This window comes from Pelophylax lessonae, assembly GCF_965119305.1.
Source record: "Pelophylax lessonae genome assembly, chromosome: 1".
NCBI classification, from domain to species: domain Eukaryota; kingdom Metazoa; phylum Chordata; class Amphibia; order Anura; family Ranidae; genus Pelophylax; species Pelophylax lessonae.
Window position 1 is genome coordinate 408,853,731 of NC_138768.1, and position 25,112 is coordinate 408,878,842.

The 25,112-nt window shown below is 45.4% G+C and overlaps 1 protein-coding gene across 3 annotated transcripts in view; it reads left to right on the forward strand.

Annotated features, from left to right (window-relative positions):
- The window catches only part of MLLT3 (MLLT3 super elongation complex subunit), a 462,813-nt gene that overhangs the window by 295,724 nt on the left and 141,977 nt on the right, over positions 1-25,112 (forward strand). The window lies entirely within an intron of this gene.

The following is a 25,112-nucleotide window of genomic DNA, read 5'->3' on the forward strand; positions in this document are numbered from 1 at the left end:
AATTACATGTGTGGTATAGTTTTTAAAAGAAGGCTCTACTGTGCTACGCCTATATTAAATTCATAAAAATGTATTGACTTGACAAAAAAAAAAAAATTATATTACTTTGTTATATAATTAATCAAAGGATAAAATGGAAGCATGTTCATGCAATTAGGGATTTCTTATCCCAGCATGTCAGGGCTGAAATGTAGAATAACATGCCATAATAATTAAACATTTTGAAACACCTTTGTTGGAAGAAGGCCTAATCAGCCAGCCTGGGAAGCTGGCCATACATCAGTATCATTTATTTCAAACCGTTCATCGGATCATTTAATAGTGCCATTATGGACTCGAACAGTTTTGTATAAAAATGCTGAAAAGATTCCTTTAATTATCATACAAATGTTTTGCATTCGACTACCAATTTTAAAATGTATATATGCATAACAATAATTAAGACTTTTTGTAAACAGGAACCAAATTCAGAATTTATTCGAAAAAAATAATTCCATCCTCCTTTGATCTTTCTTGTCACTACAGTGGGAAACAATCAATGATTTGACCCAGTTCACTTTGAAAAGAATAAATGAATGTACCCAAAGCTAATTTATTTCATGCAAAATTGTACTGGTGTACAGTTGTGCTCATACGTTTACATACCCTGGCAGCATTTATGATTTCTTGGCCATTTTTCCCCAAGAATATGAATAACACAAAACAACTTTTTTCACTCATGGTTAGTGTTTGGCTGAAGCCATTTATTATCAATCAACTGTGTTTACCCTTTTTAAATTATAATGACAACAGAAACTACCCAAATGACCCTGATCAAAAGTTTACATACCCTGGTGATTTTAGCCTGATAACATGCACACAATTTGACTCAAAGGGGTTTGAATGGTCATTAAAGGTAACCATCCTCACCTGTTATCTGTTTGATTGTAATTGGCGTGTGTTTATAAAAGGTCAATGAGTTTCTGGACTCCTGGCGGACCCTTACATCTTTCATCCAGTGCTGCACTGACATTTCTGGATTCTGAGTCATGGGGAAAGCAAAATAATTTTCAAAGGGTCTGCGGGAAAAGGTAGTTGAAATGTATAAAACAAGAAAGAGATATAAAAAGATATCAAAGGAAATGAAAATGCCAATCAGCAGTGTTCAAACTCTAATCAAGAAGTGGAAAATGAGGGGTTCTGTTGAAACCAAACCATGGTCAGGTAGACCAACTAAAATTTCGGCCACAACTGCCAGGAAAATAGTTTGGGATGAAAATAAATACTCACAAATAACTTCAGGTGAAATACAGGACTCTCTGAAAACATGTGGGGTGGCTGTTTCAAAATGCACAATAAGGAGGCACTTGAATAAAGATGGACTGCATGGTCGAGTCGCCAGAAGAAAGCCATTACTATGCAAATGCCACAAAGTATCCTGCTTACAATACGTCAAACAGCACAGAGACAAGCCTCAAACCTTCTGGCATGAAGTCATTTGGAGTGATGAGACCAAAATTGAGCTTTTTGGCCACAACCATAAATGCTACATTTGGAGTCAACAAAGCCTATGAGGAAAGGTACGTCATTCCTACTGTGAAACGTGGAGGTGAATCGCTGATGTTTTGGGGATGTGTGAGCTACAAAGGCAGAGGAAATTTTGTCAGAATTGATGGCAAGATGAATGCAGTATGTTATCAAAAATATTGGAGGGAAATTTGCATTCATCAGCCTGGAAGCTGTGCATGGGACGTACTTGGACATTCCAACATGATAATGATTCTAAACACAAAGCCAAGTCGACCTGTCCTTGGCTACAGCAGAATAAAGTGAAGGTTCTGGAGTGGCCATCTCAGTCTCCTGACCTCAATATCATTGAGCCACTCTGGGGAGATCTCAAATGTGCAGTTCATGCAAGACAGCCCAAGAATTTACAGGAACTGGAGGCTTTTTGCCAGGAAGAATGGGCAGCTTTCCCATCTACAAATACCACAAAAGACTTCAAGCTGTCATTGATGTTAAAGAGGGCAATACATGGTATTAAGAACTGGGGTATGTAAACTTTTGATCAGGATCATTTGGGTAGTTTCTGTTGTCATTATGATTTAAAAAGAGTAAACACAGTTGATTGCTAATAATTGGCTTCAGCCAAACACTAACCATGAGTGAAAAATAGTTGTTTTATGTTATCATTCATATTCTTGGGGAAAAATGGCCAAGAAATCATAAATTCTGCCAGGGTATGTAAACTTATGAGCACAACTGTACACCCGTACAATTTGCATGAAATAAATTAGCTTTGGGAACATTCATTCATTCTTTTCAAAGTGAACTGGGTGATTGTATCTATCGGCTTTGGGGTGTGCCGCCGATGGAGCCGCACTCCTGCTGTGATTGGACACAGCAGGAGCCAATCAGCGGGTCCAGTGGCCGTGATGGCCGCTGGCCACTAGCGATCATTTAGAGAAATGACAGAACGACAGTCTGCCTGTGTAAACAAGGCAGACCGCCGTTCTGTCAGACTGGAAGAGAGAGAGAGATCTTATGTTCCTACTAATCAGTTCCCCCACACAGTTAGAAAGCACTCCCTATGAGCACACTTAACCCTTTAATAGCCCCTGATGTTAACCCCCTTCTCTGCCAGTGTCATTTATACAGTAACAGTGTATTTTTTAGCACTGACCACTGTATTAGTGTCACTGGTCCCCAAAAAGTATGACTTTGTTTCAGATTTGTCGTAGTCCCACTAAATATCGCTGATCGCCGCCATTACTAATAAAAACAATAAAAAGTCCATAAATCTATCTCATAGTTTGTAAACGCTATAACTTTTGTACAAATCAATCAATATATGCTTTTTGAGGTTGTTTTTTTTTTTTTTTTTTTTACCAAAAATAAGTATCAGAATACAAATTGGCCTAAATGGATGAAGAAATTAGATTTTTTACATTTTTTTAATGGATCTGTTTTATAGCAGAAAGTAAAAAATATTTTTTTTTTGTTTATAGCGCAAAAAATAAAAACAGCAGAGGTGATCAAATACCACCAAAAAAAAGCTCTATTTGTTGGAAAAAAGGCTATTTTATTTGGGTACAATGTCACGCAACCGCGCAGTGATAGTTAAAGCAACGCATTACTGTATCGCAAAAATGGGTTGGTTATTAAGGGGGTAAAACCTCCTGGGGTTGAAGTAGTTAAAAAAGGCAGAGTTCTGCTGGAGCTATAAGGTAGAAGTTAGGGTGAAAGGAAAGCTGTGAGAGAAATACAGGGGATGCCATCAATGACCTATTTCCAAAAATACTACCGTAGTTGCACGGTTGTCTCTGGCTTCTTTACTTTCCAGGTCAGATATTGGATCAGCAAGAAAGGCAAACACATGGAGAGTCAACACTGGCATCATCTTCATTCAGGTTTTCTTTTAGCCAATGGCTCCCTCAGCTGTCAATCAAAGTCAGTGATCCAATGAGGAGAGAGAGGGGGCTCAGTGAATGGATACACAGAGCAGCAGCTCGGCTCGGTGCCCCTTAGCAAGCTCTTTCCTGGGGGTGCACTCGGCAATAGGGAGGGCTTGAAGCACTGGCTTGGAACCCAAGGGTAGGATCCAGGCTGCTCTGTGCAATGGTTTTGCATAGAGCAGCATGTTTCCTTTTTGTAAACCAAAAAAACAAGACTTTAATATCATTTTAAGGAAAAATTCCAGGTATGGATGTTGTTACATAGTTACACTTATACAGCTTAGGCCAGTGCAAAAATATATAGAAGATGAAGACTACTGTAATAGACATAGCTACTTAAGTGATCTCTAATTGCTTCTGGGTTCTGAGGTCTGCTGATTTCTGAACACAGGAGGTTGGCCGCTTGGCATGGGCACCATGCAGAGAATGCTTTGCATTTTCTCAGTGAATGCAAAGCATTCTCAGATTGGACAGGTGGAGAGCTTGACATCACCACCCTGCCTCTCCACCTTATCCAGTCAGAGAATACTTTGCATTCATTGAGAAAATGCAAAGCAATTTCTGAATGTTGCCCCTGCCAAGCAGCCAACCTCATGTATTTACAATGCAACAGGCCAAGGGCTCGGCACTAGACCCGGAATCTAGTGGAGATCACTGGAGTGGCTGTGCCTACTACAGTGATTTCCAGCCCCTAGAGCAGGGGTCTCCAAACTTCCTAAACAAAGGGCCAGTTTATTGTTCTTTGGACTTTAGGGGGGGTGGACTATGGCCAGCGGGAGTGGAAAGTTTCCTGGCATCAGTGGAAGTAAACCACACCACACCACATTTGGTATTAGGGAAAGGAGGAATGCCCCGTCATTGGTATCATTGGGAGGAAGAGTGCCTTATTATTGCCGTCAGTGGGAAGATATTGTGCTTCATTGTTAGTGTCAGTTGGCAGAATAGTGTCTCGTATCAGTGGGAGGAGTAGTGTCCCAAGGGCTGGATAAAGGCAGGTAAAAGGCCAAAGTTTGGAGACCATTGCCCTAGAAGGGATCCCACAGGTAATGGTGTGTATATATATATATATATATATAATTACATTGGCCCAAGCAATAGCAAAGTGACTATTTAAAAAATGCCATACCTGGAATCCTTTAATGTTCTATAGTTCCCAGGAGCTGTAAATGTATTTTAATTCAATGAAACTATTCTGATGTTACAAATCAGCTACTGCCAGGAGCAGCAAGATCTTCTTATGGAAATGTCTCGGAGGGCCTTGTTGACATGCAATAAAATGGGCTCTTAGTGCAGCATGCGGTGATAAGCTGAATGTGTGCTGTTTGTAAAGGAACAGGTGAGCAAACACAAGATGCTTTTTCAGAAAGTGTCCAATACAAAGTACACGGGAGTTGCTGCATTTTCCATTAGTCTTTTGGTTAATGTTTCTCTGTAATGGAAATAAGCTGCTATGTGTGTTACATAATGAGTCACCTTGTTGTGTGCACTGATGAAACTTCACATTAAAATGAAAGGAAAGATTAACTGAGCCATATTAAGGGACTTGGGGACTCATCAAGACATCTGACTGGTACAAATCACATGGGACTATGAAATAAAGTAGAAAGCAGTATATGAAGTTCAGATCTGTCCTCATTAAACTATACATCATCTGTTGTACCGTTTATTGCTATCTGTCTGCGGTGCTACCATACTATGAATTCTATTACTAGTGACAAATCAGATTTCATTTGCTTATGGATGTATATTTCAGGAGTGACTCCTGGTTTATGTAGACAGGGTATACTCAACCTGTCAGTGTATCATTTTCTTCCTTCCGTTTAAAGCATAGGTTTTGGAGAAAAATAATTGCATAAATCAAGATTAATATGTCATTTCTTTTGGATGACACTGCAGCAACCTGATCCATTATTCTGTAGCAATGGATTTATAGTTTCTGCCTGGTGATAACCGGCTTACAGTTGGAGAATGAGTCTTGTTTTAATTAAACATGAGTCAGCATAGTGATAAAAAGACATACTTGTGTGCTTGTTCTAATTCTACACCTTATTATTACACAGGCCTAGTGCAATGTTTTTTCTGGAAGAGACAGTTGATTATAGATATATAACAAAAAGTCCTATATCCATAGTCATCTGCCTCTTCCAGTGCAAGGACTGTCTAATAATCCGTTTGATTTAGAACAAGCACAGAAGTTGCATATTTTGAAGTAAGTGTATAAATCTGGAGCGGGGTGGGTTATGGTTATTGACCCTCCCAGAAATAGAATATTCTGTTAAATCTGTAGGCTCGCCATACAATTTACAATTTTCTTGTACAGTTTTCCTTTAGATTTACTAAAACCATATAATATGAGGTGAAATAAGGGGTTTGATAATTACGTTGTCAGTGCCTCCACCCAGGACAGGGCTTCTGTGAACAGAGGGGATTCCCTTTCTGGGAAATTAACAAGTATCCTAATCAAAGTAATTGGGAGCAGAGGGACTACTACAACCAACCTATAATATTACCATAAGTAAATCGATGCACACAAGTGTGTAAATAATAAAAGCTTTATACAAGTTAAGATTAATACCAGTACAAACATTCAATGTACAAACAGATATTACCAGCGAAGGTCCAGATGGGAGTCCTGGGAAAATTGGGGTGTAGCTCTGCCCCCGTAGGGACTGCTAAATATCCACTCTGCTGGTCCCCCTGGTTACCAACACACGGCTATAAGCAAATGCAATTCTTGCATTCCTCTTGGCTCTCTACTTCAATAAACAGTCCAGGGGCATTTGGTTGTTTCTCTTACGTCCTCGCCGCACACTCATACAGTCTTCACCAATGGGGTATTGACTTCATCTCCACAGGAGTAACTAGGCATAAGATTTGTTAAAAAAACAAAGCATTTACATAGACACACCTATGGGGGCTGTCTCACTGGTCCAATACCCCCCTGCAATCAGCCTGTAAGATTCTGGTACCTCTGGTACCCTTATTTTCTATTTTCTTTTCAAATATGCGTCCCACCTTTCTAATTAGGTGGTACGCATACACCTTTAAGATGGATGACGTCATCGCCGAGCGCCGCAGAGCGGCTATTTCAACCGCCGGCGTTCTCTCTCGCATTGTTCGTTCAAATTGCCTGTGTGTCCACATGCTTACAAGCTTGTCTTGCTGCCGGAACCTCCAGCTACTTTATTTTACTTGGAAAAGACCGGAACCTCGCTACCGATCCCTGTATCTCGCTACTGGATCACTCCCTTACTACTGGACCCTTCTACTACTAACTTACTAGTGATAAGTACCCCACAGGGGAATCCTCCATAACCTTACTTACACTATCTACCTCTGCACATAAGGACTGTTACTATCTATGCATACTAATTCTATCATCTGCACTGTTACATAGATTGCTAGCTCTTGAGTCTACTACCATCTATCCTTGCACTGGGTTAGTCTATCCTGTATTTGTCATCTGCTGTCCTTACCACCTGTTACCATACTCGATTACTAACCTATCTGCATTCTACCTAATACCATCTAATACTCTCCTGAACAATTCTATCAAGTGCTTACCATCTCTGTCACTGTTCACACCTGTCCCTTCAGCACATCATCTTCATACTATCATATACATCCTATCACTCCAGGAACATCTTATTGAGTGTGTATATCTGTATGCTGAAGCTGACAGGCCCACAGTGATGAGTCTGGAGAGTTGGATCTGGTTATTCAACACATCTCTACATGACTACTGAGTGGAGATTCTGCAGCTGCAAATCCAGCCTACTACAAAAACGCAGGAGCGTTACACAGCCATCCCAACTCAGTTTGTCTTCTGCCTAGTTAAGGAGTAAGATAGGCTTCCCTGTGCTGGGGCTACAGTCTCAGCCTTTCTTCTTTTTTATGATTTTATTTGCTGCAAATGTGTTTTTTTCTTTGCACTACTAGCTGTTTATTTTGTCAGCATTAGTTTGTCGGATCTTCGGATGAAGACGGCGCTTGCGGAGCTGGGAGTCGGACTGGTCGTCCTGGTTTTCCAGGACAGAGGGCCTGATGGAATCCCAGCCCACCAGCGAGCGTTTAGCGGGCTATGTGTTCGCCCTGGCCTCACAAATGACCCATCCCTTTCCTCAGGGATGCAGCCTACGAGGTTGCTACCTCGCCTGGACGCCCCATCCACAGTTCTTCCATGCACTGCTAGCGTCCTGCGTTTTTGGCTGACGGCACCCCTGCCATCATAGGGTGGGCGGTTTCCCGTCGATGAGAGGCACCCCACGCCACTGAGTACAGGTAAGTACATTCTGTGTGGGGCCTCTGTCTGGGGCTGGCAGTCCTGTGTGTCTGTGTTATCCCCTCATTTCTGTGTGTTTTTTGGGCTCCCTGATCCCGGTCCCTGCGGGGGTTTTTCTCACAGCAATGCGCTGTGTGGGTTTGTGGGGGTCCCTCTCCTGTTTCACATTAGAGTGCTATTTGGAGGTACAGACACGTGTGGCGACCGCTGCAGGGTTAAACACCGCCGGTCCGCCATTTTAGGTGTGGGCAGCATGTCTGGCTTCACTGTGGGCGCTTATACAGCATTGTATGTGGTGTGTTTTGGCGCCTTGCGGCGTCATCTTGTGTGTGGCAAAACGATCGTTCCGAGCACATGTCGGCGGCCATTTTACGGAAGCCTCCCATACTTTCTATAGGCAACCATTTTTCCTTGGCCTGCAGTCTCAGTTCAGTCTCCTGCGGTGACATCACTTCCTCCTTCTGTTCAGAAGAGATCGGCTGCGGTGGTAACACTTGTGCGGGTCTGTCTGCTGGCCTTTTTTTGTGTGCAATTACTTCTGGCTATCAGATTATCCTGCTCAGGGGTCTGTTTGTCACAGTCTTGTAGCGGTGTGCTGCGGGGGTCCACAGCGCGCTTAAAGGGCCAATACCTTCCAAAAAAAAAAAAAAAAAAACTTTTTAAAATATGGAATCTCAGGACAAAAAATTTCCCACAGCCTTAGTGGGGGATTCAGGGTCCTCTGAATCTTCTGCTCTGTCTACCTTGTCTGCTGCAGTGGCGACTTTTTGTGTCCAAAGTGGATATTCTGATGACTGAACGTGCTGACAGAAAAAGGCCTCGTTTTTCCTTGTCTTCTGAATCTGATATGGTTGCCGTAGGTGGCGTGCCCCTTGAAGGGTCTCGCTCTTCTCTGTCTGAGGGGGAGGCAGAGGTTGCAGGGGTGGATGATTCCCCCCCTGGGACGGCCGAGGGCCACGCAGCTATGGATGCGCTAATTCTTGCCATCAAGGAAACACTACATTTAGAGCATGAGCCCAATCCTCCGGGCATTGTGTCCTCTTTTGGTACACACAGGACCCGCAAGGCGGCGCAGGTGTTCCCTTGCCCCGCTGAGTTTCACGCTTTTGTGAATGATTAATGGCGTCATTTAAAACTCACCTTTGTGGTGCCCAAGAAGTTTCAACTCCTTTATTAATTTGCGTCTCCTACGGATTCGCGCTGGTGTGTGGCCAGATTGAACAAGGCCACTCTGGTACCCACCGAAGATTCTCAGGTGTTTAGGGATCCTACGGATAGGAGGATGGAATCCCTTGCCCGCCATGCCTACATGGTGTCCGGTTCCCTGCTAAAGCCTATTTTCCCCTCTGTCATGGCGGCTCAGGCTGTGGTGGATTGGACCAAGGTGCTAAGACGCACCCTCGTGGCGGATTCTGCTCCCCCTACTACCGTGGCGATGGTGGACCAGATCTATCAAGGAGTCATGTATTTGTGCGATGCGGCCTTGAATGAGGCCCCATTAGCTGCGCGCCTGTCCAGTGTCGCAGTGATTACCCTTCGCCTGATATGGTTGAAAAGCTGGTCGGCTGAAATCCCCTATGCGGGGTCTCGCCTGTTTGGGGAATCCCTGGATGAATTGGTAAAAGGGGTCACTGGGGGCAAGAGCACTCTGCTGCCCCAGAATCCTAAAGGCAAGTTTTTCCACGGTAAGCGGGGCCCCTCCTTTAAACCAAACCAGGGGTCCTTTTCGTGCCTTCAAGGCACAGTACAAGGGGAAACCCTTCAAGGGCCAGGGTGGCCAGAAAAGCCCTGGGCGGGCAAACCTAAATCCGGCCAAGCTGGTACAGCGGCCCAGTCCGCCTCTGCCTGATGGGGCGCCCTCACCCGTTTCAGGGGTGGGGGGATGTTTGCGTGATTTCCTCCAACTTTGGCTGCTCCGAATTCCGGACAGGTGGGTTCAGGAAATCATTCGATCAGGTTACAAGATCGAATTCCTTTCGCGGCCGGCTGGCAGATTCTTTCCCTCAAATCTTCATTTGACCCCAGGGCAGCTACAGGACCTGCATCAGGCGGTACAAGATATTCTTGCCCCGGGGGGTGATCGTCCCGGTGCCTCATCGGGACAGGTTTCGGGGGTTTTACTCGAATCTGTTCACTGTGCCCAGAAAGGAGGGCAAGGTGCGTCCTATTCTGGACTTGAAAGCTCTGAACCGCTTTGTGCGCGTTCGGAAGTTCCGCATGGAATCGTTTCACTCGGTGGTAGCCTCCCTGAGTCCAGGCGAATTCCTGGCCTCTATCGACCTTAAGGATGCGTATCTACACATCCCCATTTTCGAGGGCCATCAGAGGTACCTCCGATTCGCTATCGCGGAGGAACATTATCAGTTTGTGGCGTTACCTTTCGGTGTCGCTTCAGCTCCAAGGGTGTTTACCAAAGTGCTGGCTCCCATTCTGGGCCTGTTACGGGCACAGGGCATTGCGGTCTTGGGATACCTGGACGATCTCCTGTTAAGATCGAGTGCCAGCCAGAGCCTGCTGCGCGATCTATCCACTACAGTTCAGACGCTTCAGGAGTTCGGATGGACCATCAACGTGCAGAAGCCGACCTGGTCTCCTTCGGTTCGCCTCCCATATTTGGGAATGGTTCTGGACTCTGCTCAAGCAAAGGTGTTCCTGCCGGAGGACAAGCTTCGGACCCTACAGAACGAGGTCAGGGCCCTCAGGGACAACGAATCCTCATCACTCAGGAACTGTATGCAGTCCCTGGGATTGATGGTGTCAGCCTTCGAGGCGATACCGTTTGCACAGTTTCACACGCGGTCTCTCCAAGCGGAGATACTGGCCAGGTGGGACAGGCTCCCTCATTCCTTGGACCTGAGGGTGTCTCTGAGTCACCAAACCAGGGTGGATCTTCTGTGGTGGCTTCAGTCCCCGGCCGTAGCGGAGGGGAAATCCTTCCGGCCGTTGCTGTGGACGGTGATTACCACGGATGCCAGCCTGTCGGGCTGGGGTGGCGTCCTGGGCAACCGGTCTGCCCAGGGCACTTGGTCGGTGGAGGAATCATCCCTACCGATAAACATCTTGGAATTGAGAGCGATCAGGCTGTGCCTGCTCCATTGGTCAGATCGTCTTTAGGGCCGCTGTGTACGGGTGTAGACGGACAATGCCACTGCGGTGGCTTACATCAATCACCAAGGGGGCACCAGGAGTGCCCGGGCGGCTCAGAAAGTGACCAGTATTCGGTCTTGGGCCGAGACTCATTTCCCGGCAATATCGGCAGTTCACATTCCGGGTGTATAGAATTGGCAGGCCGATTATCTGAGCCGCCAGACCCTGGACCAGGGGGCATGGTCCCTGCACCCGGAGGTATTTCAAATGCTGTGTGCGAAATGGGGATCCCCGGATGTGGATCTGTTCATGTCTCGGCTAAACCACAAGGTGGAAAGGTTCGTGGCAAGAACGCGCGATCCTCTGGCAGATGCCTCGGATGCGCTGGTGGTGCCTTGGCATCAGTATCATCTGATATATGCCTTTCCTCCGATTCAGTTGTTGTCCAGGTTCCTTCGCAGGTTGGCCTCGGAAGCAACATTGGTGATTCTGGTGGCGCCGGACTGGCCGCGCCGGTCCTGGTACGCGGACATCGTTCACCTGGCCGTCGAGCCTCCATGGCGGCTACCAATGCGAGAAGATCTACTGTCTCAGAGACCGAGGTGTGCGTCACTTGGCCTCTACTCGTAGGGAGCCCTTACCTTCATGGGACTTGAACTTGGTTCTGTCCGTGTTACAACGTTCCCCGTTTGAAAACATCAGGGAAATCTCGTTAACTCTGCGACCTAACCAGTCCTTTCTTCCAAAGGTGGTTTCTGATTTTTACCTTAATGAGGACATTGTTTTGCCTTCGCTCTGTGCGAATCCTAAGCGGCCCCACCCCCCCTGGACCATACCAGGCCACATGCCCTCAACATGGGGGGGTGTTGGTGCTTTGGGGCAGGGGGAGCTCTGCACCCCCACCCCAAAGCACCTTGCCCCCATGTTGATGAGGACAAGGGCCTCATCCCCACAACCCTGGCTGGTGGTTGTGGGGGTCTGCGGGCAGGGGGCTCATCGGAATCTGGAAGCCCCCTTTAACAATGGGGCCCCCCAGATCCCGGACCCCCTCCCAATGTAAATCGGTATGGGGTACCCCTACCCATTCACCCCATAAAAGGCAGTGTATGGAAATAACGACAGGAGACGTTTTGGAAAGTTTATTAAAAATCTTCATCTGTTCTTCTCTGCTCTGGTCTTCTCCCTCTCCTGGTCTTCTGCTCTTTTGCTGTCCGCTCTTCTGGCTCTTCTCCGGTCCTACTCCGACGATGTCTCCGGTGATTATGCCGGTCTCTGTAGCTTGTTATATAGCCATTGTGGGCGTGGCCCCCGATGACGGCATCTGCGACATGAGGGGGTGGGGCCTCCCGATGATGTCATCAGGGGGCCACGCCCACAATGGCTATATAACAAGCTGCAGAGAACGGAGACCGGACACATCGTCGGAGGAGGACCGGAGGAAGAAGAAGAGAAGAGCCGAGGGCAAAAGAGCAGAAGAGCGGACAGCAAAAGAGCAGAAGACCAGTGCAGAGAAGAACAGATGAAGATTTTTAATAAACTTTCCAAAACGTCTCCTGTCGTTATTTCCATACACTGCCTTTTATGGGGTGAATGGGTAGGGGTACAGTGTACCCCATACCCATTCACATAGGGAGGCGGTCTGGGATCTCGGGGACCCCCTTGTTAAAGGGGGCTTCCAGATTCCGATGAGCCCCCTGCCCACAGACCCCCACAACCACCGGCTAGGGTTGTGGGGATGAGGCCCTTGTCCTCATCAACATGGGGGCAAGGTGCTTTGGGGTGGGGGGTGCAGAGCTCCCCCTGCCCCAAAGCACCAACACCCCCCCCCATGTTGAGGGCATGTGGTCTGGTATAGTCCAGGGGGGGTGGGGCCGCTCGCTCGGATAAGGGTCTGGTATGGATTTTGGGGGGGACCCCACGCCGTTTTTTCGCCGTGGGGCTACCCTCAAATTTCATACCAGACCCGAAGGGCCTGGTTTGGAACCTGGGGGGGACCCCCACACAGTTTTTTTCCCCATTTTTGGCGTGGAGTTCCCCCTCAAGATTCTCACAGCGCAAGTCGGATCACCCTGATCCGACTTGCAGTACGACTTCCATTCAAATCAATAGGCTCCCATAGGGAACCATTGATTTTGAATAGAGGCAGAAAAAACGCTGCTAAAAGCAACGTGGCCAAACGTGCAATAACGCAAATGGAAAAAGCTACTGAAAGCACGTTTAACAGCTGCTTTTTCCCGGTGTCGTTTTTTCTAACGACCCGTGTATATGGAGCCTAACTACCTTGTGTCTTCTTTCTGTGCTCAGTCTTGCTATGGTATATAACCTGTGGCATGAAATCGTCTTCCACAATCTGACCTTAGTAGCAGCATTTTGCCATTCCTCACCCAGTTTTAAGCCACTTACACAACTGTTTCTGTTTCAACCTTCAGATTCCTTCAGAATACCTTATTAATCCCAAAGGGAAATTACTAAAATAGTTACATTCAACAAAGACAACACAAATATCACAATAGAACTAGACAAGACACAGCAATAGTGTTGAGCGAACACGGACTGTATTATTCGTGTTCGTACCGAATAATTGGATTTTTTTTACCCGAACACGGACACGGACACTTTACTGTATGTTCGGGTAAAAATCCGTGTTCGGTCGTTTTATTTCCGGGTTTTGCATGCTTTGGCGCTCTTTTCATGGCGGGCTTTCAACAGCCAATCAACAATCGTTTAACTGGTGTGCCTTAAGCCATCCCAGCCATGCCTGCAAATGTCTTAGTAGCTGTGATTGGCCGTCTGAAGCATGTGACCAAGTCTTTATAAGTTCGAGGCAGCCGCCGCAGCAGCGTCATTCTGCTGCTTAGCTAAGGGACAGAGCACACATCAATGTGCTGGCTGCTGATTAGGGAAAGATAGGCAGGAAAAAACCATTTGTGTCCGGATAGAATTGAGGGACAGGTCGGAGTGTTTAGGCAGGGCGAGTTGTAGGCATTTTAGGGATAGAGTCTGCTGAATTATAGGGTCAGTGTCTTCTACAAACTACAATCGATATTGCTGTGTGGGGGGTGGGGTGAATCTGCACTCAATCCTGATCTACGATCTCTTCTCAATCCTGTTAGGGACAGAGTCTGCTGAATTTTAGGGAAACTGTGTTCTACAAACTACAATCGATATTGCTGTGTGGTGTGGGATTGGAGATAGGCAGGTGTCAGTGATCCACATCCATTTTTCTGTGTGTGAGCTGCAGTGAACACAATCTTTTTGGGCTGCAGTGAACACAATCTTTTTGGGGTGCAGTGAACACAATCTTTTTGGGGTGCAGTGAACACAATCTTTTTGGGCTGCAGTGAACACAATCTTTTTGGGCTGCAGTGAACACAATCTTTTTGGGGTGCAGTGAACAAAATCTTTTTGGGGTGCAGTGAACACAATCCTTTTTGGTGTGCAGTGAACACAATCTTTGTGGGGTGCAGTGAACAAAATCCTTTGTGGGGTGCAGTGAACACAATCTTTTTGGGGTGCAGTGAACAAAATCCTTTTTGGGGTGCAGTGAACAACATCCTTTTTGGGGTGCAGTGAACACAATCTTTTTGGGGTGCAGTGAACAAAATCCTTTGTGGGGTGCAGTGAACACAATCTTTTTGGGGTGCAGTGAACACAATCTTTTTGGGGTGGAGTGAACAACATCCTTTTTGGGGTGCAGTGAACAAAATCCTTTTTGGGGTGCAGTGAACAAAATCATTTTTGGGGTGCAGTGAACACAATCTTTTTGGGGTGCAGTGAACACAATCTTTGTGGGGTGCAGTGAACACAATCTTTTTGGGGTGGAGTGAACAACATCCTTTTTGGGGTGCAGTGAACAACATCCTTTTTGGGGTGCAGTGAACACAATCTTTTTGGGGTGCAGTGAACACAATCTTTGTGGGGTACAGTGAACAGAATCTTTGTGGGGTGCAGTGAACACAATCTTTGGGGGGTACAGTGAACACAATCTTTTTGGGGTGCAGTGAACACAATCTTTGTGGGGTGCAGTGAACACAATCTTTTTGGGGTGGAGTGAACAAAATCATTTTTGGGGTGCAGTGAACAACATCCTTTTTGGGGTGCAGTGATCAAAATCCTTTTTGGGGTGCAGTGAACACAATCTTTTTGGGGTGCAGTGAACAAAATCCTTTGTGGGGTGCAGTGAACAGAATCTTTGTGGGGTGCAGTGAACACAATCTTTGGGGGGGTACAGTGAACACAATCTTTTTGGGGTGCAGTGAACACAATCTTTGTGGGGTACAGTGAACAGAATCTTTGTGGGGTGCAGTGAACACAATCTTTGGGGGGTACAGTGAACACAATCTTTTTGGGGTGCAGTGAACACAATCTTTGGGGGGTACAGTGAACACAATCTTTTTGGGGTGCAGTGAACACAATCTTTGTGGGGTGCAGTGAACACAATCTTTGGGGGGGTACAGTGAACACAATCTTTTTGGGGTGCAGTGAACAACATCCTTTTAGGGTGCAGTGAACACAATCTTTGTGGGGTGCAGTGAACAACATCCTTTTAGGGTGCAGTGAACACAATCTTTGTGGGGTACAGTGAACAGAATCTTTGTGGGGTGCAGTGAACACAATCTTTGGGGGGTACAGTGAACACAATCTTTGTGAGGTGCAGTGAACACAATCTTTGTGGGGTGCAGTGAACACAATCATTGTGGGGTGCAGTGAACTCAATCTTTGTGGGGTACAGTGAACACAATCTCATACTTCTGAAGATTTGAGGGTGCTGCCTGTTCCATACTCCCCCTACTCCTCATCTAGCCTTTTAGGGGTACAAACAATAGTAATTGGGGCCTAGTGTGGTTGTGTACGTGTGATATACATACACTTTTTTTGGATCATATTTTCTATTCCGCTATTTAATCAAAAACCTTTGGGGATCAGTTAAATTGGGGGATAGTCTGTGTTGGTACGTGTGAGAGAGATCCACCTTTCCAAGTTGTTGGGGTTCATCTCATACTTCTGAAGGTTTGAGGGTGCTGCCTGTTCCATACCCCCCCTACTCCTCATCTAGCCTTTTAGGGGTACAAACAATAGTAATTGGGGCCCAGTGTGGTTGTGTACGTGTGATATACATACACTTTTTTTGGATCATATTTTCTATTCCGCTATTTAATCAAAAACCTTTGGGGATCAGTTAAATTGGGGGATAGTCTGTGTTGGTACGTGTGAGAGAGATCCACCTTTCCAAGTTGTTGGGGTTCATCTCATACTTCTGAAGGTTTGAGGGTGCTGCCTGTTCCATACCCCCCCTACTCCTCATCTAGCCTTTTAGGGGTACAAACAATAGTAATTGGGGCCTAGTGTGGTTGTGTACGTGTGATATACATACACATTTTTTGGATCATATTTTCTATTCCGCTATTTAATCAAAAACCTTTGGGGATCAGTTAAATTGGGGGATAGTCTGTGTTGGTACGTGTGAGAGAGATCCACCTTTCCAAGTTGTTGGGGTTCATCTCATACTTCTGAAGGTTTGAGGGTGCTGCCTGTTCCATACCCCCCCTATTCCTCATCTAGCCTTTTAGGGGTACAAACAATAGTAATTGGGGCCTAGTGTGGTTGTGTACGTGTGATATACATACACTTTTTTTGGATCATATTTTCTATTCCGCTATTTAATCAAAAACCTTTGGGGATCAGTTAAATTGGGGGATAGTCTGTGTTGGTACGTGTGAGAGAGATCCACCTTTCCAAGTTTTTGGGGTTCATCTCATACTTCTGAAGATTTGAGGGTGCTGCCTGTTCCATACCCCCCCTACTCCTCATCTAGCCTTTTAGGGGTACAAACAATAGTAATTGGGGCCTAGTGTGGTTGTGTACGTGTGATATACATACACTTTTTTTGGATCATATTTTCTATTCCGCTATTTAATCAAAAACCTTTGGGGATCAGTTAAATTGGGGGATAGTCTGTGTTGGTACGTGTGAGAGAGATCCACCTTTCCAAGTTGTTGGGGTTCATCTCATACTTCTGAAGGTTTGAGGGTGCTGCCTGTTCCATACTCCCCCTACTCCTAGCCTTTTAGGGGTACAAACAATAGTAATTGGGGCCTAGTGTGGTTGTGTACGTGTGATATACATACACTTTTTTTGGATCATATTTTCTATTCCGCTATTTAATCAAAAACCTTTGGGGATCAGTTAAATTGGGGGATAGTCTGTGTTGGTACGTGTGAGAGAGATCCACCTTTCCAAGTTGTTGGGGTTCATCTCATACTTCTGAAGGTTTGAGGGTGCTGCCTGTTCCATACTCCCCCTACTCCTCATCTAGCCTTTTAGGGGTACAAACAATAGTAATTGGGGCCCAGTGTGGTTGTGTACGTGTGATATACATACACTTTTTTTGGATCATATTTTCTATTCCGCTATTTAATCAAAAACCTTTGGGGATCAGTTAAATTGGGGGATAGTCTGTGTTGGTACGTGTGAGAGAGATCCACCTTTCCAAGTTGTTGGGGTTCATCTCATACTTCTGAAGGTTTGAGGGTGCTGCCTGTTCCATACCCCCCCTACTCCTCATCTAGCCTTTTAGGGGTACAAACAATAGCAATTGGGGCCTAGTGTGGTTGTGTACGTGTGATATACATACACTTTTTTTGGATCATATTTTCTATTCCGCTATTTAATCAAAAACCTTTGGGGATCAGTTAAATTGGGGGATAGTCTGTGTTGGTACGTGTGAGAGAGATCCACCTTTCCAAGTTGTTGGGGTTCATCTCATACTTCTGAAGGTTTGAGGGTGCTGCCTGTTCCATACCCCCCCCTACTCCTCATCTAGCCTTTTAGGGGTACAAACAATAGTAATTGGGGCCTAGTGTGGTTGTGTACGTGTGATATACATACACTTTTTTTGGATCATATTTTCTATTCCGCTATTTAATCAAAAACCTTTGGGGATCAGTTAAATTGGGGGATAGTCTGTGTTGGTACGTGTGAGAGAGATCCACCTTTCCAAGTTGTTGGGGTTCATCTCATACTTCTGAAGGTTTGAGGGTGCTGCCTGTTCCATACTCCCCCTACTCCTCATCTAGCCTTTTAGGGGTACAAACAATAGTAATTGGGGCCCAGTGTGGTTGTGTACGTGTGATATACATACACTTTTTTTGGATCATATTTTCTATTCCGCTATTTAATTTAACTGGGCCTCCATGCGAGACCTGTGTGCCTTGTTGCGCTGTTTTGAGTACTCCACCAACATGGCCAGTGGCAATGACGCCGTTCTCAGCTTAACTATCCCACTTCTATGCCTCCTTGAAAAAACAATTCGGGCGATGATGGAAGAGGATGTGGCACAGGATGAGGAGGAGGAGGAGGATGAAGAGGTAACATTTCCAAGGCTTTCAGGGCAGTCATTCGCAAGGGGCTCCGAGGGTGGGTTCCTGCACACGCAAACGCCAGGGACGCAATTGTCCAGCAGGGGCACAGTTCTGGAGGATGAGGAGGATGAGGAGGAGGAGGAGCTGGAGGAGGAGATGGAACCATGTTCACAGCAGGGTGGCACCCAGGCCAGCTCATGGCCATCACTGGTGCGTGGCTGGGGGGATACAGAGGACACGGACGATACACCTCCCACAGAGGACAGCCTTTCGTTGCCTCTGGGCAGCCTGGCACACATGAGCGATTACATGCTGCAGTGTCTCCACAACGACCGCCGAGTTGCCCACATTCTAACTTGTGCTGATTACTGGGTGGCCACGCTGCTGGATCCCCGTTACAAGGACAACGTACCGTCCTTAATTCACTCACTGGAGCGCGATCGCAAGATGCGCGAGTACAAGCGCACGCTGGTAGACGCCATGCTGCTGGCATTCCCATCTGACAGCGGGGCCACAGTGGAAGCACAAGGCAGAGGAGGAGGAGGAGGAGGTCGCCAACGCAACCAGGGCACCGCCAGCACCTCAGAAGGCAGGGTTAGCATGGCCGAAATGTGGAAAAGCTTTGTCAGCACGCCACAACAAACAGCAGCACCAGCAGCTCAGATGGAACGTCTTAGCAGGAGGCAGCATTTTACCAACATGGTGGAGCAGTATGTGTGCACACGCCTACATGTAGTGAATGACGGGTCTGCCCCCTTCAACTTCTGGGTCTCCAAATTGGGCACATGGCCTGAGCTTGCCCTTTACGCCTTGGAGGTGCTGGCGTGCCCTGCAGCCAGTGTATTATCTGAACGGGTATTTAGCACGGCTGGGGGCGTTATAACAGACAAGCGCAGCCGCCTGTCCAGAGACAATGTGGACAAGCTCACGTTCATTAAAATGAACCAGGCATGGATCCCACGGGACTTTTCCGTACCTTATGCAGAATAGCAATGGATACCGACCTTACCCACCCATTGTTCCATTTTTGCTCTTTCTCACTCTTTTGGGGTGTACCCTCATTTAAAATTTTTGAAAAGAAGCAGTGTTGGCTACCTCGTCCTCCTCCTCAGGGCCAGATTAATGTAGGGGCTATTGGAGCTGCAGCTCCAGGCCCCTACCTTTTATATAGGCCCCGGGTTGGCCATATTCACTGTTACCGCTCTTCTGTCACTTGTAAACACAGAAGTCTGGCTTCTATGCTCGCTTCCCCAGGCAGCACCCTCAGAACCTCCCCACACAGCGTGAAGGCCGGACAAGGAGGGACAGTTGGCGATGCATGGATGTGTTTATGGGCTTCAGAGACAGCATCCCATGTTGAATTAGGCATGCATGGCTGCACCCTTCCTCCTCTGGGTGCATGGCAAGGCACGGCCCTTAAGGCCCTTCAAAATCCTCAGCACCAAGCCCATGATGCTGTTAATCCGGCCCTGGTCCTCCTCCACCGCCGCTTCCACCTACACCGCCCATAGGTGTGTGCAGCCTATTGCATTAAGGTGTGCACCCCAAAGTTGAAATACACATGCATGTGTTTGCCAGCAGGGAGAGTAATGTATCGGGGCCATGTACCTGTAGGCAAGGAGAAATAGAGCAGAGCAGGTCCCAGGGAGATCTTTCCCATCTCCTCACTGGCAATGCTATGTGCCCTAGGTGATTAGGGTGTGCCCAGGCACACCCAGCACACCCTGTGCGCACGCCTATGTCACCGCCACATCCACCACCACCTCAACCTCCCTCCTACTCCATATGGGCCTCGTCCTTCAGAGATGAAGAAGAACATTGTTTTATTTTTCTGTTTTTTTTTGTTGTTTTAAGTTATTTCCCTATCCACATTTGTTTGCAGAGCACTTGCCATGCTCTTAATTACGTTTTGCTGCCATTTGCAGCACTCTAGCCCTTTCCTTTGGTGTTTTAGAGCCATTTTAGTGCCTTAAAGTTCGGGTCTCCATTGACTTCAATGGGGTTCGGTGTCCGGGAAAAGTTCGGTAAAAGTCCGGGACACGGACCCGGACTTTTTTTTAAAGTTCGGCCGAACCCGTCGAACACGGACATCTAGGTGTCCGCTCAACCCTACACAGCAACAAAAAAAATTACAATTAACAGCAATTGATACTAAATAAAACTAAATTATTAATGTACTGTAGTCAACCATACCATCCTATTAAAATACTACATGGAATAAATAGCACAGATTGAAAAATAACAGAAAATCCAACTACTAAAATGCAACTATTACTCCACTTTCTCGAATATTACCAAAAAATCATTACACATAGTTAACCCAATACCAACATATTATAAAATATACATACAAATTTGAATCATAAACCAGATTAAATATTCATATCCAGCACTCTCTGAGAAGAATTATATAATTTGATGGCTATAGGCAAGAATTATTTCCTGTTTTGCTCTGTGGTGCATCGTGGTTGTAACTATCTAGCACTGAAGGTACTCACACTGACTAGTGTATTGTGGAGTTGGTGAGAGGAGTTGCCTAAGAATGAGTGTACCTTGGATAGCTTTCTCCTCTCTAACACGGTTGTTAAAGACTCCAACCCCAGTCCAACAACCTCACTGGCCTTGAAAATCAGTTTGTTGAGTCTGTTGGTGTCAGCCACCCTAAAGGCCCGTTCACACGAGTCGAAATTCGGCCGGGAATTTTCGTCCGACGACCGATCTGCCAATTTTCGGCTTGTTAGTATGGTGCTCTCGACAAACGACTCCGACTTTTCGGCCGAAAAAATTCTGGTGTGCAGGCTATAAAATTTTTGTCCACCGTCAAAACACGTCCGATTTTCGTGCAGTCAGTACAGAATTCGACAGGGAAAAATCTTATGAGCAAGACTGGGCATGCTCAGAGATGAAAGAACACATACAAAGCAATCCAACACATGACATCACTTCTGAAGTAGAATTCTGTCGTACGGGAAAATTTGTGTGCAGTCTAGAGCACATTCCAACCAACAAACACCCCTCTGGACAAAAGACGGACGACTGGTCGGCGGAAATACGTTGCGTGTGTACGAGGCTTTAATCCACTTCACCTGCATGCAACCGCACTGGACACAATAGACTCCTAAAACATTTTCAGCATCATTCAGCAGATGTTAAAATACCTCAGCCTCCTTAAAAAATTAGGGGGCTCTGACCCTTCCTATAGAGCACTTCATATGAAATAAATGATCATTAGCACCTGCTTGATTTTGGTTAATCATTGACCTGAATCTAATCCTACAAAATCCCTTACTTGTGCAAGTGTGAGAATTGATGCTGGTTTGAAGCCAAAGGATGACACCAAATATTGACTTGATTTTGATTTTTCTTTGTTTGTTTTTGCAGAAAAAAAATGTTTTTTTTATTTTTCATTTATATAGCAAACAAAAACCCAGTGGTGAATAAATACCACCAAAAGAAAGCTCTGTTTGTCTGAAATAATATTGTATTCGTTTGGGTACAGCTTTGCAAGGGTAATTGTCATTCAAAGAAAAACAGCTCTGAAAACTGTAAATTGGGTTTGACTGGAAGGGGTGAAACAGTCCAGACACGAGGTGGTTAAACATGTGTATCTTAATCTGGACAAAACCCTGAAAAAGCAAATAATCTGAGATAATTTTATTTTAATTATATTTACTGCATGATTGGCCATGTTCTATTTTTCCCATTTATCTTGTGTTATGGAAAACTGAAAGTGCCCATATGCAGAGCCAAATTGGTGAACAACTTAGATGGAACCTTGTGACAGTCTGGTCCTGTTTAGAGGACAAACAGGCACAGTTTATCACTGTGGCTATCACAGCTTCACTGTTTTGGAAAATATAATCATACTTGGTGATATAAAAATTTTACAAAGAGCTTTCTTAGCATGTGCTGTCCAGCGGATTGCTGTCCAGTGATTGTGCAGGTGGTGTGGAGATCTGATTGTCCAAATGCTATGCAGGTTTATACATAGGATGCTATAGGTAGCTTGACCTCATTCAGAATAGTTTGCAATTTGCAATTAGAGGGGCATATTGAGTGACTTTCTTTTTTAAGTGCGTTAATATGTAATGTGTTATCCAAGCCTTGAGATCTTTACCTTTTTGTTAGGATAGGTTGTGTCCATTTAGTATAGAACTAATAATGAGATTTGCCAGAACAGTACAGACAGGGTTAATTGTTGTGAACATAACTACCTAGCCCCCTCTTAAAGATGACCTAAAAGGGGAAGGCTGGGTAGGAGGGCAAGTAAGCAGCAATTGTTACTTTTTTTTTTTTTTACTTTTATTTAATCTTTTATTGAGCCTTGTGGAAATAGCATTTTGACTCCTTCTGATTAGTGGCTTTGCTCCGTAAATAAAAGCTCCTCCTTATTTTTGTTAAGGCCTCTTTCACCAATGTGCAACCTAAAAGTCCTGTGATTTTGCCACGATTTTGCCTAGACTGAAGCAATGCCTGTGTAATCTTGAGGTCTTTGGCCCTCAAAACGCATCAAAGTTGGACCAAAGTAGTGCAGGGACTACTTTGAAGTCGCACAGATATTAATGGTACACATTGGAAATCCCATCCCATGTGTCTGCAGTCCCAAGTCGCAGGACAAGTCGCACATGTGTGAAAGGGGCCTAATACTGACTTTTGCTACTCCCCAGTTTGAATCTCAGTTTATAGGTGTTTGGGGGGGGGGGGGTGAGGGGGGGAGTACAGCCAGCACTAAGAACCTGTCCTCTTTAAACTGATGTTTTACTATTTTGAATGCTCATTTTTAATAGTGAAAGCTTGCTCATCCCCACAGGGCTCTGTGATCTATCTGCAGGTGCTCTGGATGTTTACAAGTGTCTGGATGCTGTACTGCTCTTACAGGCATTTAGGACCGCATGTGCTTAGGGATGTATGGCGTTAATGTAGAATTCCTGCATTGGGACATACAGACCCAAATGCATATGTCCCTATTGTAAGTTTTATTTGATACAGGGTCGAACTAGCCAAGTATTTGAGCCTGTGGCCTAACTCACTGAAAATAAAGTTCTTGCTTCCATTTGGAGCCTAGGACCATAACAATTAATGCTAGCATGGCGAGCAGCGGGAGATCTGGAACCATCCTTTTCCCTGATCTCCTCTGCAGCAGTGTAAACCTGAAGTGCTCGCCTATGAACAGTTTTGTTTCAGAGCTGACAAAATCCCGAATGCACAGGCTGAGTGAACATACTCCTCCTGCTGGAGCAAAGAGCTGGTGAGACATTGGGGGTCTAATAGACTAGTGATGTCTCCACAAAATCTGTCAAATCTGTTTGCAGGTCCTTGGCAGCAGGTATAGTGCAGGGTCCATAGCCTTGCTTTGAATGTGAGAATCCCAAAGGATGGTCTACCTCCAGAGCATAGGGGATTAGGGGAGAATGCTGACTTTTGGAGAAATGGGGATTAGGTAAATAAAATCGCTTTTTCTGGTACCCTAGACATAAACAAGCATTCAGCCCCAATGCAAGGGAGAATGTTTGTTCCTCCCAGAGATATGCTTTATAAGACAGAGCAGCATTAGGAGGCTGTTTTTGAGCTTTTATTTGTCCAAATCAGTGGTCTCCAAACTGTGGCCTTTGCTTGCCTTTTTTCGGCCCTTGGGACACTGGTACGCTCGCTGATACGAGACCCTATTTCTCCCACTGACACCAACAATGGGGCAGTATTCTTCCTAATGACACCAACAATGGGGCACTATTTCTCCCACTTAAATCAATGTCCGGCCCCCCTAAAGTCTGGAGGACAGTAAACTGTTTCATTCAGACCCCTGGTCTAAATTAAACTTTGAACCTTTAGACCCACTCTTTAAATAAGGGATGTGCCACGTGAAAGAATATTCTACCAGTGCACAAGACTTTCACCGTGAGCTATTTAGGTCTGTGAACAACAGGCTTTTTTTCAAAAAGAAAAGAGGGAAAGTGCCACCTGCTGCTTAACTACCTCCCTACAAGGAAATTCTGGCATTTTTCTCCTACATGAAAAAATCTTTTTTTTTTTTTTTCCAGAAAATAACTCCGAACCCCCAAACATATATATTTTTAAGCAGAGGCCATAGAAAATAAAATGGTGGGTGTTGCAATATTTTATAGTAAAATATAAAAGATGATGTCAGGCCAAATAAATAGATACCTAACATTTCGCACGCTCGTCGAAGGCTACCCAACTTCGGTACTTAAAAATCTCCATAGATGACACTTTCAAATTTTTTACAGGTTACTAGTTTAGAGTTACAGAGGAGGCTTAGTGCTAGAATTATTACTCTTGCTATAATGTTCGTGGTGATGCCTCACGTGTGGTGCGAACACCATTTACATATAGGGGGTGACCTACGTATGCTTTCACTTCTGCACAAAGGGGTACTTTAAATGTTTTGTTTATTATTCATTTTATTTTATTTCCTTTTTACATGGCTCCCATCATTTTTTTTTTTTTGAACCCCAGATCTCTCCTCTTTCCTGGCAAGCATGAGATAAAAAAATAAAACCAAAAAAATGTTGATGCTTTTTTGGGGGGGGCCAGATCTGTCAAAACATGAAGTGACGTCGCTTCCAGCCTCCCAGGGTCTATGGTAAGCCAGCGGGAGTAACGCATCGCATACCGGGCCCCCTGGTCACACAGGAGAGCCCAGAGAGAGGCGGTGAGAGGGGGGATGTCTACTGCCTGTAAAAGCGACTAGAATAGCTTTTGAAAAAAATTTAATAGACGGTATAACCACTTCAACCTAGGGACCTAAAGTACCAAATGTTATTGTACAATATTTAATATTTACCTGACCTAAAAGAAATGGTGGTGCGGGAAGAATACATACAAAATAATTACACATTCCCTTTAAATGGTAGCACCTAGAGAAGTCAGCTGGCTGTTGAAAAACATTTATCTTGCGTACCATCAACTAATAAAAATGTCAGAAGTAAT